We start from the raw sequence: 14,553 nt of genomic DNA, 5'->3' as shown, positions 1-14,553 counted from the left end.
CGGCTACCACTGACCAATAGAAGCTGCTACTGCTCCTACCTTTGGCTTCAAGGGGCAGCAGAGAGCCAGCCAACCATGTGCCAAGGGTCAATGTGATGCCCAGCCTTGGAAAGGTTTAGGGAATCTCTCTTGCCTCCCTCTGTCAAGTACCTAGCAGTTCTGCTCAGGAGCTGAGGAACTTGGTGGGGGAGGGGGAGGGGGGCGGGCATTTCCAGGGGAATCCCCAGATGGGATAGGCAGAGCTCCCTCCCTCACCCTGGAAGATAAAGCTGTCCCAAGAACCCCAAAGCAGGACCCCCACATCCCAGACTCCTTCTCTGAGCCTGAGGAATAGGGAGGAGCCTGGGGAAAGGAGGGTACTCAAATCGCTGGCTTCCCGGACTTCACTCTCAGACATCTTATTAGCCAGCCCCTCCCTAGGGCACCCTCTTTTAGAAGGAGGGGGCGAAGTACAGATGGACCCCCCAGGTTACCATGGAGATGGCAGGGAAAGGGTTGCTGTATCACCATGGCAACAACCAACGTCAGCGCTACCCTTTCCCATCGCCTGATATGAGAGGGGGGCAGCCACTCCAACCACAAGCAAATCCCCCACAAAGCCTCCTTCCTTTTCTGAGCCAATCAACCAAGGGGTCGACAGGCTTAATATAGCACAGGAGTTAAAAGCACAGACTCTGATGTCAGTCAAACCTTGGTTCAAATCCTCTTTCTGCATCATCTTAGCTGTTTGAATTTGAGCAAGTCTCTTAACCCTGGAAGTCTAGTATGTACAATGGGGGATACTACGTCTCCGAGGGTTAACGTGAAGATCTCAGGGGATCATGCAGGTAATGGGCACTGGGCCAGCCCGTGGGAAGTACCCAGCGATGTTAGTGACTCTCTAGAGTCCTGGGGACTGGTCAGGGCATTGTGGCTCTTCAGATACAGACTCACAGCCCCTAGAAAGCCCCCAGGACTCTTAAGGATTGGGCCTTGAATTGGAGCATCTAAGAGTTTGGGGGGGGGGGCCTCAGGCTGAAGCCAGAGACAGTGGAATTTCCAGACTGAGGAAACCGCTGATGCCACTTACCCTGAAGCCCCATCATATCTGGTCCCTGACCCAACTTCCCCTTTCTCCTCCCCTCTGCCTGCCCCTAGGCCTTCTTAGCAGCCATCTGCTTCTTGGGACTCCATCTGTTCCTCTGGGAAAAAGGATGGATGAAGCCCATGGGAGGACATTGAGCAACCTGACGGCAGGTAGATCCGTGGGTTGGACCCCACAGGGGTGTGGATCCCCTCCAGTGCCCACTGGCCTCTCTCCACCTGCCCTTGGGGTAAGGACACTGGTATCATTCTCATTCCCTCTCTCTTCCCCCACCCCCAGTCCAGGTGACCACTGTCTATTCTGCTCCAAGTCCACTGACACTGCCCTAAATCAGGCCCCCATTAATATTCATCTGGATTACTCCAGCAACCCCCAATCAGTCTTGTGCTTCCTTCCCTGCTTGATTCCTCTAGTTGAGAATTTTATTTTTTCAGCCATGCCTAAAGCATGCAGAAGTTCCGAGCCCAAGGACCGAACCTGTGCCACAGCAGCAGCTTGAACCGCAGCAGTGACAACCCCAAGATCCTTAACCCACTGAGCGCCCAGGAACTCCCAGAATTATTTTATAAAGATCACATGCAGCCATGCTGTTCTCCTACTCAAATCTCATCAATAGTTTCTTTACAACATTTGTCCAGCCACATGGCCACGCCTGAGTTCTTCACAAAACCTTCTTCCCACCTTTTAGCACACTGTTCCTTCTGCCTGGAAGAGCCTCCTCCAATCCCCTTTCCCCCTCAGGCCTCCACAGACTGTCACACCTGAAAGAAGTCTCCTTTGGAGTTCCTGTTTTGGCTCAGCAGGTTAAGAACCTGACATAGTGTCCGGGAAGATGCAGGTTCTCTTCCTTGATTCCTCCTGAATGCCCATTTACCCCACCACACTCTGGACTCACTGAGGGCAGGGGCTGTGTCTATTCATCCTGACATCCCCGGGGCCTAGAAAGCAAGGGCTCAGGAGTTTATAGACTGTCTGCAGATGGGACTGGCTAGTGAACCACCACTTGATCAGTCCACAGAGAGGCTGCAGGGCTGTGAGGAGAAGGAATGGCAGAGCCAGCTGGGTGTCTGGAATGGCTTCCCTAAGGAACTGACGCTGGAACTGAGATGAGAAGTTACACACACAGGGACATGGAGGTGGGAAATATCTGCAGCCCTGGGACTGGTATGTGCCATGTGCGAACGTGGTGCTGAAGACAGCTGGGAAGAGGGACGTATTCACGTGTTGGAAAAGACAATCCTGGCTGGTCTGGAAGAACAGACCACGTAAGAGACGGAGAGCAACTGCCGGAGGATAACTCGGGAGGCTGCTGCCACCTCCCAGGTGAAAGGCCATGGGGCTTGGACAAGGTGTTAGCAGTAGAGATGGAGAAAAGCAATTGGATTTTTTTTTTTTCAGATTTTAATTTTCTTCGGAGTTCCCTTCACGGCGCAGTGGAAACGAATCCGACTAGGAACCATGAGGTTGCAGATTCGATCCCCCTAGCCTTGCTCAGTAGGTTAAGGATCCGGTGTTACAGATCTACGCCATGAGCTGTGGTGTAGATCGAAGATGCGGCTCGGATCTGGCCTTGCTGTGGCTTGTGGTGTAGGCCAGCGGCTACCGCTCCAATTGGACCCCTAGCCTGGGAACCTCCATATGCTGTGGGTGCAGCCCTAAAAAAGACAAAAAGACAAAAAAAAAGATTTTAATTTTTTTCTATCATAGTTTGTTTACACTGTTCTGTCAATTTCTGCTGTACAGGAAAGTGATCCAGCCATATATCTATGTATGTATATCTATGTATGTATGTATGCATATATGTGTATACCTTCTTTTTCTCACATTATCCTCCACCGTGTTCCATCACGTGACTAGCTATAGTTCTCTGTGCTATACAGCAGGAAGCAATTGGATTTATTTTATTTATTTTATTCTATTTTATTTTTTGCTTTTTAGGGCCGCACCCGCAGCATATGGAAGTTCCCAAGCTAGGGGTCTAATCAGAACTACAGCTATTGGCCTATGCCACAGCTCAAGGCAATGCCAGATCCCTAACCCACTGAGCAAGGCCAGGGATCAAACCCACATCTTTGTGGATCCCAGTCGGGTTGTTAACCGCCAAGTCACGAAGGGAACTCAGCAATTGGATTTTAGACATATCCTGGAGAGGAAAGGATTTCATAGCTGCTTGAATATGAAAAGAGAGAGGAAAGAGCCTACAACCAAGCCCAGATTTCCAGTTCCGGCAACAACCAAACTGGGGACCATGGCAGGAAGGGCAGGTGTGGGGCATGTTTGCGGTGAGGTGGACATCCAGGGGGAGGGTACAGGAGATGGGTGTGGGGCTGGGTAGAGAGGTCTGGGCTGAGAGAAGTCTCTGACACAGGTGGACACCAAAGGCATGGAAACTAACGAGCTCCCCTGGGACAGACTGTAGAAGGCCCAAGAACACCCATGATTAGGCAATGAGTCAAGGATGAGATATTTGCCTTGTGGCAACAACCAGTAAGATAGCAAAAAAATCCAGAGAGCACTGTGTCCAGAAAAACAAGGGCATAAACGTATTCCAAGTAGGCAGGAGTGTTTGTGTCAAAGTCAGTGGAGGGGTCAAGTCAGATAAAGACTCAGGAGCATCCCTTGAGTTTTGCCACAAGGAGGAGAGTGGTGACCTTGGTGAGTTATTCTTGTGGGGTGATGGGGGAGGAAGCCAGACGGCAGGGGTGGCGTGAGGAAGTAGAAAGAGCATGTGTACACAACTCTCAAGAATGTTGGCTGTGCAGGGGAGCTGGAGAAGGATCTGGGCTCAAAGGAGGGCTCTTTTCTTTTTCAAAGACAGGAAAGACTGTTTGCTGCTGGGAAGGAGCCATCGGGGAGGGAGAGGTTGGAGACAGGGAAAGGAGGAAGGGATGAGAGGGAAAATCCCCAAGGATGGAAAACAGGAGGTTAAAGCCCCAAATATGGCCACCCAACTGGGGGGTCCAAGTCAGGGCCTGTATAGGGCTCTGGGGGCTCAGAACAGCTGCCCACTCACCCCAGCAGCCGGTGTGAGTCACTGGGGTGGTAGTGGGGTAGGAAATAGTCCAAACTGGCAGTGCGGGAAAGGGAGCAGGGCCAGCATGTTCCTCAGGATCCCTAGGGGGTGGAGGAGCAGGGTCCAGCCTGGGCTCTGAGCCCTGAACCCCATCCTCTAAGCAGGACAAGGGCACAGTGTAGAAGTTGTCCCACCCTTTGTAGGGCAGACCAAGTAGTAGGAAGCCTGGGGTTTAATGATTGGCTTTGTCCCTCTCTCAACCTGTTTCCCTTTCTGCAAAAAAAAAAAAAAAAGTGGAGTAGGGCTTTTAATGTTAGGGTTGGGGCGAGGGGGAGAAACAGGATTCAGAAACCCTTTTCTAGATTCCTTCCAGAAATATATGTGAGTTTGGACTTTGCCGACAGTTGAAGGCATTCTGAAGTGCCCACAAACTCATTCCTAGCCACCAGATAAGAACTCCTGAATTAGAGCTGGCCCAAGAGAATTCCAACTGCAACATTTAATAGCGCCCCAGAGCAAGGGAAAGGCTTTTATAAAGGCCGTGGGAGCTAGAGGTGGGGCCTCCTAAGCCTGGGAGCAGCGATGCCTTTTGATGTGTGGTTTCTTGGCCGAGGGGGCTGCAGTAACAAGATGGGATCCTTAACCTACTTCGCCACAAGGGAACTCTCAGGTGTGGTTTCTTTCTACCATCAGGGGTGTGTGAGCAGAAGCTGGAGACCCCTGGGTGGAATAAGGAAGATTTTATCCAAATGGCAGCTGACCTTCCTGCCCGGGCGCCCTCTTGCTGCGTCTGCCTGTCCTTGCCTTTCTGTCCTTAATTCTGAGGGAGGAGTGTCTCAGAGGATCCTGGAGCACAGGTGACCGGCTCCCTCCCACTGAAGCTGCTGGTGAAGACAAACCAGCGACTAGACCCGGTCAGAGGGGCTGGCGCTGCCCCACCCCCCTCTGCCAGTTGACGCCTCCTGCTAAAAACAGCGGGGCCCGGGGGAACTATGGGCTTTCAGGCCTCCCCCTCCACGCCAGGGCAGGTATTAAAGAGGCCGACGCCCAGCCAGGCTGACAGGACACCATGCTCTTCACCGAGACGGCCCACTTCGTGGTGAATTTTCTTCTGTCCCGGTGAGGGGAGCCCGGGAGAGGGCGCCGGCGGGATGAAGGGCCCTGGTCTGGCAGCCCCAGGGAGGAGGAGCCCAGCTCTCTGGGAAGACAGCGGGGCGGGGGTGGGGCTCCAAACAGGCCAGGAGTGACCCCAGCCCTCGCCCCGCCGCCGCGTCTGATCCGAGGCGGCCGCCTTCTCCCCGCGCGTGGTGCCTCCTGGGGTGACCGCTGCCCCGTCTCCTCCGCAGGCGCCCCTGGGCCACTCTCCCGCACCGCCTGGACCAGTAGTTTTGTTTCTGGGGCTGCCGGGGCCCGGCCTTGCCGCCTGTCGCCACCCACCGCAGCCTGGGCGATTACTGGCTGAGCCCGCAGCGCCTGCGCCCACCGGGCGCCACCTGGCGCTGGCCTGCTCGCAATATGCTGCTACTGCCAGGGGCCACCGGGCTGGCGGATATACCCTCGGCGCGCTGGCCCAGCTGCTACGGCGTTCGCCCGCGCCTCACGTGAGCAGCCGGGGTGGGGCGGAGGCCCTGGAAGTGAAGGGCGGGGCCTACGGTAGGGGGCGGGGTCTGTGGGAAAGGGCGGACCCGGTCAGTTAGGAGTAGGATAGGCTGGGCTGGACGGTGGCTGGGAGAGCAGGAGGAGCGGACGGAACTGGGAAGGGCGGAGCCTGAGGCGATTAAGCCCGGAAGGAAGGGGCGGGCTAGGCGTACACCCAGAGGAAGCGGAGAGAGTTTTTCTTATGCTGTCTGCCCCATTTTCCCTCCTTCCAGGTGGAAACACCGGTGGCAGAATATTAACTACCAGTATCTGGGCAAGAGGAAGAGACATCTAGTTCCTCTGCGCCCGTGAGAGCCGGTGAGGAGCGAAGTCAGAAGAGGGCGCGACCTCGGAGGGGCGGGTCTAGAGGCGGGGCCTCGTGAAAGTGGCAGGTGCAGAGTGAGGCCTGAGCACCTGCTAGCCAGGCTCGAGGCCCTGAGTAGCGAGAGGCCCTGAGTAGCGAGAGGACCGGGCCTGGGTCTCGGACGGGTTATTCATTCCTGCCTTTCTCAAACCACCGCAAACTTTTTTCTTTTTAAGGATTGACAGATTAGACTATATTAAAGTTTCTGTTCATCAAAAGATGCTTAAAGAAGTAAAATAGATTTCCAAAGAAAGCTTCTCAAACATAATGCCAACTGTGTGCCTGGCACGGGAGTATGCGAATCAGCATAGGTCATGGCTTTGAGCAGCAGTCCCAGGCCTGGTGACCAAGCTGAATGACTTCGGGGAAAGGGTCTGCTTGAAGGACACTGTCCTGTGTGTGCTTCGCATCTGGGGGCATCTCTGAATGTCTGCATCACCTCCAAGTATGGTTTGTTTCTCTGTGTCTATCTCTGATCTCTTTGTCCATTTATTTATTCAACAGATACTTACCAAGGGCCTATTTTAGTGGACTATGCCAGGTTCATACTGAGTCACTGAGTTCACATGTAAAAGGGATAGTTGAAGTCCCTGTCTTCATAGAGCTTTTTCCATGAAGTTGAGAAGACAATAAAGAAGTCCAAGATGAACAGTGTGCTATGTTTGGGAAGAAAGAGCCCAGTTACTACTTTATATGGAGTGGGCAGGGACTTAATCATAGATGTAGAATAGTGCCCTGACTCATAACTGGAGCTCACTAAGGATTGCATGAATGCATGGGTTGGCCAGGAGGTCCTGCCCAAGAAGGTAACTCTCACTCAAGGCTTGAAGGTTGAGAGGTCAGCTACCCCAGACCCTGGGAAGAATGTTCTGGGGGGAGGGAACAGCATGCATATATGTCTCTGTCTCCTGGGTGGCCCTTTGCCTCTGGCTGTCTGTCCTAGGGTAGTATCCCTTCGGCTGTGTCTCTGTTCCTGTCTGCTGTCTTTGTGATCTTAGGAGCCGCAGGGCAGGTTTAAACAGGGCTCCTCCAGGGTTTCTGGAAGTGAGGTCACTGCAGAACTTATTCACTCCACTGGCCCACTCTAGCCTAACCAGCCTGGTCTGGACATCTCCCTGGCAGCGACCCCTCCCCTCAGCAGCCTCAATCCCACGATCTCTGGCTCTTTCCCAGGATAGCATCCTGCAGCTCGGAAGGAAGTCCTTCGTCCTGTGTAATCACAGTCCCTGCTGGGGCAACCGCAGCCCTTTCCTCTTATTCTGCCTCGAGGGCAGAGGGGAGGAGATGGGCTGGCCCTATGGCAGCAGATCCTGCCTGGACAGAGAGTCCAGTAAAACCTGGCAGAGTGGAGGTGACAACCCCTCTGCATCCCAGAGAGGTGAACCTCAAGGGGCAGAGAGGATCACTCATCTTAGAAGCCTCTGCCACATTCATTGCTTCATTTAATCCTTCAAGGTCCCATTTTGTAGACTGAGACTCAAGCAGGTCCAGAAAAGAAAACATGGTAGAACTGGGACCAGGTCTCTAGATAAAATAGTTATAATCATAGCAACTAATCCTTATTCTACATCTACTTTCGGCCAGTTTTTATGTTAAAACTTTGTATGCCTCGTCATAACCCTATGAGGTGGGTACCATTCTTATTCCCATTATCCTCAGAGAAGCAGACTGAGGCTTAAATGACTCAAAGCCATTAAATGACTTGCCCAAGGACTCCCAGCAAGTTTTCGGCCAAGCTGCCCGCCATCCCAGTCTGGTGTGCTCAGCTACACACCTTGTGCCCCGGGTTCCAGCGGAGTGTCACGGATGTCTGTTTTCCAGGGATTTGGGAAGACAGGGATTTGATGATCCCAAGGCCAACTTGTGCCAGGCGAGGATGAGCAGGAAGATGGCCTGGGAGCACTGCACAGTCCTGTGTCCCCTCTCTGTGGGTGAAGATTGTCTACCTTCGCCCTCTCTCCTGAGGTCTCCGTGTTTCCGTCCTTCACTGCCCACATAAAGCAGCATTCACCTCTCTCTAGCTTTCCCTGCTTTTGACGAGGGGGATCTCTATTTTCCCCATTTACATACACTGAGGCTAACCCACTGCTCCCGTGACCCGCATGGGTAGACTGGATGAGCCAGTCTGTGGCTTTGTGCCATCGAAACAGAAAAGCAGAGACATACACCAGCTCAGTAAAGTGCCACAGGAAGCTGACACTAGTTTGGGGCACATGAGTCCCCTGCAAGGTCAAGAAAGCCTTTTGGAGGTGTTTTTCTTTCTTTCTTTTTTTTAACATTCTATTTGGCCATGCCCATGGCATGTGGAAGTTCTTGGGCATCAAACCCATGCCACAGCAGCAACCTGAGCCACTGCAGTGACAATGCCAGATCCTTAATCCACTGTGCCACAAGGGAACTCCTAGAGGTATTCTTTGAGCTGAATCTTTTTTTTTTTTTTTGCTTTTTAGGGCCACACCTGCAACATGTGGAGGTTCCCAGGCTAGAGGTCTAATTGGAGTTATAGCTGCCGGCCTACACCACAGCCACAGCAATACCAGATTCGAGCCATGTCTGTGACCTACACCACAGCTCAGGGCAACGCCGGATCCATAACCTGCTGAGGGAGGCCAGGGATCGAACCCACAACCTCACGGTTTCTAGTCACATTCATTTCCACTGTGCCACGGACAGGAACTCTGTTGAGCTGAATCTTGACAGATGGGCAGGCCCCCTGGGTAGACACACAGGGAGAGTAGCAAGCCAGGCGGAACTGGCAGTGTGGAGGAAGGTTGGGTGATGTGCAGGCTGAAAGGGTTTGGTAGTCCTGCTGATAGCACCATGAGGCTGGCGGCCAGGTAGACTCTGCCTAAGATGAGGCTGCCTGGGGCTTCAAAGACAGTGAAGGCCAGAACAAGGGCTTGGATTTCTCTAAGAGGAAGTAGGGAGCCATGGACAGGTTTAAAGGAAGAGAGGCACATGGTCCCATCATGGCATCTCTAGGCCAAGAGCCCTCCCAGGGTCTCAGAGTCCACTCAACTAGGTGGTTTCCAGCCCTCAACTAGGAGCCTGTCCCTGCTCCCCTGCGACACTCTTGCAGGTCCTAACAGGGACTGAGGCTGGGAGTAGCCACCCCCCCACGCCAGCCCGCAAAGCCTCCCTGCCAAGGTCCGGCAGAGGGAGCTGAAGTAGAGGAAGGAGTCTTCAGGCGGCTACCCTGACTCACCCGGGCAGTGGTCAACAGCAGCCCCCTCTCCACCCCGAAAGATCCACTTATGACCCATCCTCTGCCCTCTGGGGGGACCCTAATCACAGAAACTGGTAACTGCAGGGCAGCCGTCCCAGCAGACCCCTAGAATCACCCCCCTCCCTCCTCTAGCCCTTCTCCCTCCACGTGGAACCTTGACCCCATATCTGGTGCTGTGAACCCCCTGAATGTCTCTGTCCTTTTTCTCCTCCTCTGCCCCTGCCAAGTTCAGGCCACCTTTGCCATTGTCTAGACCAGTCTGATCAACTGGTCATCTTGCCTTCAACTCTGTCCTTTCTAATCTGTGCCCTGGGCCTGTTTTTCTGTGTCTTGCACGTCCCTGTGGGACATCCAGGGTGATTTCCAAGGGCAGCCAGAGTTCTGGGGAGATCTGGACTGGAGACAGAGATGTCATGATGTTTAGCATGTAGATTCTCAAATAGATAACACATGCAGACGTACAGAGGAGACAGAGACAGACAGACGACAGACAGACAGACACACACACACACACACACACACACACACACACAGGGATCTTCTCTTTTTCTCTCCAGCACAGATTTCATTGCACATCATAATGACATTCCAAAGGCACCTCAACTCAGCCTGTCCAAGCCGACCTCTCTATTTCCGTTTCCATGTGGCCCCGCTGCTCCTCTAGGCCTCCTGTTGGATGACTTGGCGCCCCTTCCACCCATTTCCCAAGCTGGACCCTCAGGCACCAGTCCCCTCACTCCCAACATCCTTAGTCCTTTGCTAAGACCTGTCACTTTTGCCCCTGAAGGCCCCCCACACCTCGTTCCCATCTTCCTCCACCTTCAGCACATTTGACATGGCAGCTCGCGCATTCCTTCTGGAAACCATCTCCTCCCTCAGCCCTCAGGATGCCCCCACCCCTGGCTTTCCTGCTTTCTCTGCCCATCAGCTGAACCCCCCTGCTGGCTCCCCATCCAGAGTCTAAATGTTGGCCAGCCCCCAGCGCTGTCCCCTTGAGCAGCTCCTCTCTGTGGATCCCATCCAGTTCTGTGGCTTCCAGTTGGGGAGACCTCCAAGCTCTCCTCTGAAGTTTGGGCTCAGAGATCTGTGAACTGCCAACCTGATATCGCCACGGGGACTGAATGAAATAGGCATCGCAGACTTAAGCTCCAAGGCCACAGTCACAATCCCCAGCACGGAGGACAGTCCCTACCTCGGGAAACATCACTATTGGCTGACTCGCCCCTCTCCCGTCAGTGCAGGCCCCCGTCATCTCTTGCCTGCATTGTTTCAACCATAATAATTGCCTGCATGATTTCAACCAACCAGCTGCTACGTCGCTGTTTGTGAAGGCAGGAAAGAGAGCCTGGCTTAGGGGGAAGCCCAGAGTTCCCTATGGGGTCAGATTGTGAGGACTTGGAATGTAAGGCACAGACGTTGTCCTGGGGGCAGTAGGGAGTCAAGGTAAAGCTGAAAGCCAAGGGGGACCTGCTTGACTCTATATTTCATTCATTCTTTCATTCATTCCTTCACTCATTGACCTTATCAGCCAACAGATATTTATGGAGCCCCCCTCATTTGGAAAGTGACCTTGAGGCAGAAGAGAATGGCTGGAGGGGCTGGACTTGTGTAGAGAGTCAAGCAAGAAGGCTGATGAAGTAGCCCAGGTCCAGGTGAGAAGGGCTGGTTGTGGAGGTGATGAGCCGAGGGAGCCGGCCTGGTGATACAGCCCAGGTTCCTGGTTTGGGCAACCGAATAGTGGGAACCTCGAGCCCAGAAGTGAGGAGTGGGTGGTGGGAGACCCATACCTTCCCCCTGGGGAATCTGGAAAGTCCCTGGGAGTGGGCGGATCTGAGTCTGAACAGAAGAGTAGAAAGTCAGCAAGTGGAAAGTGGAGAGAGGCATTCTAGGCAGAAGGAAGAGCCTATTCAAAGGCCCTGAGGTGCGAGAAACTTAGCACTCTGAGGAACTAAAGGGCCAGGAGAGGCAAAGATCAGCAGGCCAAGGACAAAGAGGAGGGAAGCGAGGCTGGGAGCCTGATCTCTGGGACACAACCTGGAGCCTTGCCACCGTTCCCCACAGGTGGTAGGGCTCCCTGTGCAGACAGATAGGAGAGCAGGAGAATGTGAGGAGGGGCTGGGAGGGGATGGACAGATGAGGTGTGTGTTGGAGGGGGGTCCGGAGTATGTCTTTTCTGGGAAAATTCACTAAAAGGAGGTTCCTGGGGGACACTTTTGGGGTGTGAGAAGAAGAGAGTCTTCAGGGTTCTGGGGAGGGACAGATTCCTTTACCATTTAAGGAACTGACTGAGGTGTTCCTATCATGACTGAGCTGAAACGAATCTGACTAGCATTCACAAGGACACAGGTTCGATCCCTGGCCTTGCTCAGTGGGTTAAGGATCCGGTGTTGCCTTGAGCTGTGGTGTCGGTGGCAGATGGCTCAGATCTGATGTTGCTGGTGCTGTGGCTGTGTCATAGGCCAGCGTCTACAGCTCCGATTTGACCCCTAGCCTGGGAACCTCCATATGCCGTGGATGCAGCCCTAAGAAGTCAAAAACAAAAAACAAACAAAAAAAAGGAACTGACTGAGCCAAATAAATTTCCCTCTGAACACTTTAGCATCCTTAGGACAGTCCCTCCACCACCTGCCCCAGAAGACAGTTGCTGGAAGGGATGCAGGGTTATTCCAGGATGGTCCTAGACTCCCACCTCCTCTCCCTCGGGCAGGAAGGGAAGAGAAGGGAAAAGAAGGGGCTCAAGTCTGCGTCAGGCCTTTGCCCAGCATTTCATGTAATCACACCTAGGAACGTAGTCGAATGTTCCCATGTGCTCTGGGCCTCAGGTGTTTGCTTCTCAGGGCTTTGCATCATGATACCAGCCTGTTTATCTCGCAATAACCCTAAAAGTGGGCGTTATCATCATTCCTATTTTACAGAAGAGGAGACTGAGGCTCAGAAGAGAGGGCCTAGAGCCACACAGCTGGGAAGTGACAAAGCCAACTCTTCACCCCTACAGTTGCCTCAACACAACAATCCCTCACTGAATCCTTGCCACAACCGGAAGTGGTACCCGATGTCCTGGTTTTACAGCAGGTGTTGTGATGCTCAGCAAGAGGAAGGGACTTCTCCAGGTCACAAAGCCGGAAGGTTGCAGCAGTTTGGATCCAAATCATTTGGGGGGAACAGGTGATGGGGCAAGAACAGTGTGGAGAGGAAGGGGTGGGACTGGCAACTGGACAAAAAGAGTGTTTCAGTTTTCCTTTTAAAGGGGCTTCCCCCTAAATGGGGGATTTTGGCTGGAAAGTTGTTAGTAATCCACATTCCACTGGTTTGGCCATCTCCGCCTCAAAGGCTCCCAGGAACTGAAAAGAAACTGAAAGTTGGGAAGAGGGGAGGGGAGGAGGGAAGGGAGAGGCTGGGGACAGAGTAACTGGGTTGAGCTTCTGGTGACCTCACTGAGCCTGGGGGAGGCAGGCAGGCGAGCTGGGATTACACACCTCTTAGCTATTGGAGAAATTGAGCCCCAGAGAGACACCCCTATTTGTGGCTGGGTCCTTTGTGCAGCCACCCCCAACACACACACAGACACACACACACACAGACACACACACACACACACACACACACACAAACACACACTGCGTGGGGTCGGGGCAGGGGGAACCAGGGGAAGAGGGAGGAAAATGGAGAAACGAAAGCTCTGGGCAGGAGTGTCCTCTGTGGTGCAATGGAATTGGTGGCATCTCTGCAGTGTCAGATTTAGGTTCAAACCCCAGCCCAGCACAGCGGGGTTAAAGGATCCAGCAGTGCCGCAGCTACTGTATGGCTTGGATTTGATCCCTGACCAGGGAACCACGATATTCCACATGGTGGTCAGAAAAGAAAATAAAAGAAAATCTTAACATCTTGAAAAGGAACTTTCAGAATCCCTTGTCTCTCTGATGCAGTCACTGGTTAGATGGTGGGTCCCAGGGGAGGGCCCCTAAGGTGCCCCAGAATCCAGACCTAGGTTGAAGGCCCAGGATTGGCAGGGAAGCTACAGACCTGGGTCCTGCTGACAACCAAGCCAGAACCCAGCGTGCCAAGAGTGTTGGGGGGGGGTCAAGTCCCCCAGCTGCCTTGCCTCTCCCTGCTGACATCTCTAACTGCCCCCTCCCAAACTGGAAGCATCAGGACCCTTTGTAGATGCCTCCAGCTGAACCTCGCACAGCCATGCCCCTAAGAATTCCTGAAAAACCACTTTCTCTTAGTCCTGACCTCCTCCTCCTCTGCTCATGGAAACCTTCCGCCTCTCTGGGCTTCAGGGTCCTTCTCTGTAAAGGGGAACAATGATGGGACACATCCCACCAGGTCATGAGGTAAGTATGGAAAGCGGTTGGCACTGGGCTTGCCCGACAATAGGCATGCAATCGATGCTGGCGGCTCTTTCTGGTCATTTCTACCTTTTTAAAACTCTCCCCATGGGTCAAGGTTGGCCATCATTCTGACCTCTAGGGGTTTTCCTCCCCTCCCCCGCCCCCTTGGTCCCCTTCCTGGGGGCCGCCTCTTCTGCTGCCTGCCTCACCAATGGCATAGCTCACACTGTCCCAGGACTTCCTGGGTGACCTCATGCACAGCTTGGCTCCAGATACCCTCTCACCAGCAGCCACTCAGACATCCAGATTTCCTGGGGTCGGTTCTGACTTAGAACCTTCTGTCTGTTATCCCTTTGAGGTCACTAGCCAGACCCTGGTGTTTGGCTCAGGAAGCATGATCACATATCTATGTGCTGCAGCACATAGACTTCCGGCTGCCTCCTGATGTCCCCCTGAATGTTCCCTGCGTACCTCAAACTCAACAAGGCTAGATGTGGCAACTCCCTCCCAAGTTTGTTTTTCCTCTGATGCCCTGTCTCAGTGATGGATCCATTGTGCCAGGTGTCACCCAAAACACACATGTGGACAACATCATCCCTCCCACTTCCCACCCCATCCCAGCACCCAGCCGGTCCCGGAGCCCAGGATCCTGTCCCTTAAACCTCGACTCTGCTCCATCCCCACCCTCACTCACACAGACCATCTGCTGTTCCCCTTTGTGCTGCTCCAGGCTCTTCCTCCATCCCCTGGCCCACCCACAGGCCCCTCATCTAACCCTGCTCTGGCTCTTTCTTCTCCCCTTAAGGCATCCCTGGATGGGAAACCCCTAAGGGCAGGGGCCCGGCGTGACTCACAGCTGACACTCTGCCACATAGAAGCAGAAGGAGGAACTCC

General features: G+C 53.6%; 1 long non-coding RNA gene across 2 annotated transcripts; it reads left to right on the top strand.

Moving 5' to 3' along the window:
- Nucleotides 1–4,479: 4,479 nt before the first annotated feature.
- On the top strand, nt 4,480–13,221 carry LOC125134142 (uncharacterized). 2 transcript variants are annotated; one of them, XR_007136567.1, is made up of 5 exons: nt 4,480–5,216; nt 5,444–5,698; nt 5,969–6,053; nt 10,854–10,977; nt 12,241–13,221. It is a non-coding gene; the product is annotated as an uncharacterized LOC125134142 (long non-coding RNA). The 2 variants fall into 2 exon arrangements; XR_007136566.1 differs by lacking the exon at nt 4,480–5,216 and having other exon boundaries at nt 5,270–5,698.
- The last annotated feature ends 1,332 nt before the right edge of the window (nt 13,222–14,553 follow it).

Source organism: Phacochoerus africanus, chromosome 8 (genome assembly GCF_016906955.1).
Source record: "Phacochoerus africanus isolate WHEZ1 chromosome 8, ROS_Pafr_v1, whole genome shotgun sequence".
Lineage (NCBI taxonomy): Eukaryota > Metazoa > Chordata > Mammalia > Artiodactyla > Suidae > Phacochoerus > Phacochoerus africanus.
The sequence above is the reverse complement of the archived record's forward strand: the minus strand, read 5'-3'. Positions and strand labels throughout refer to the sequence as shown.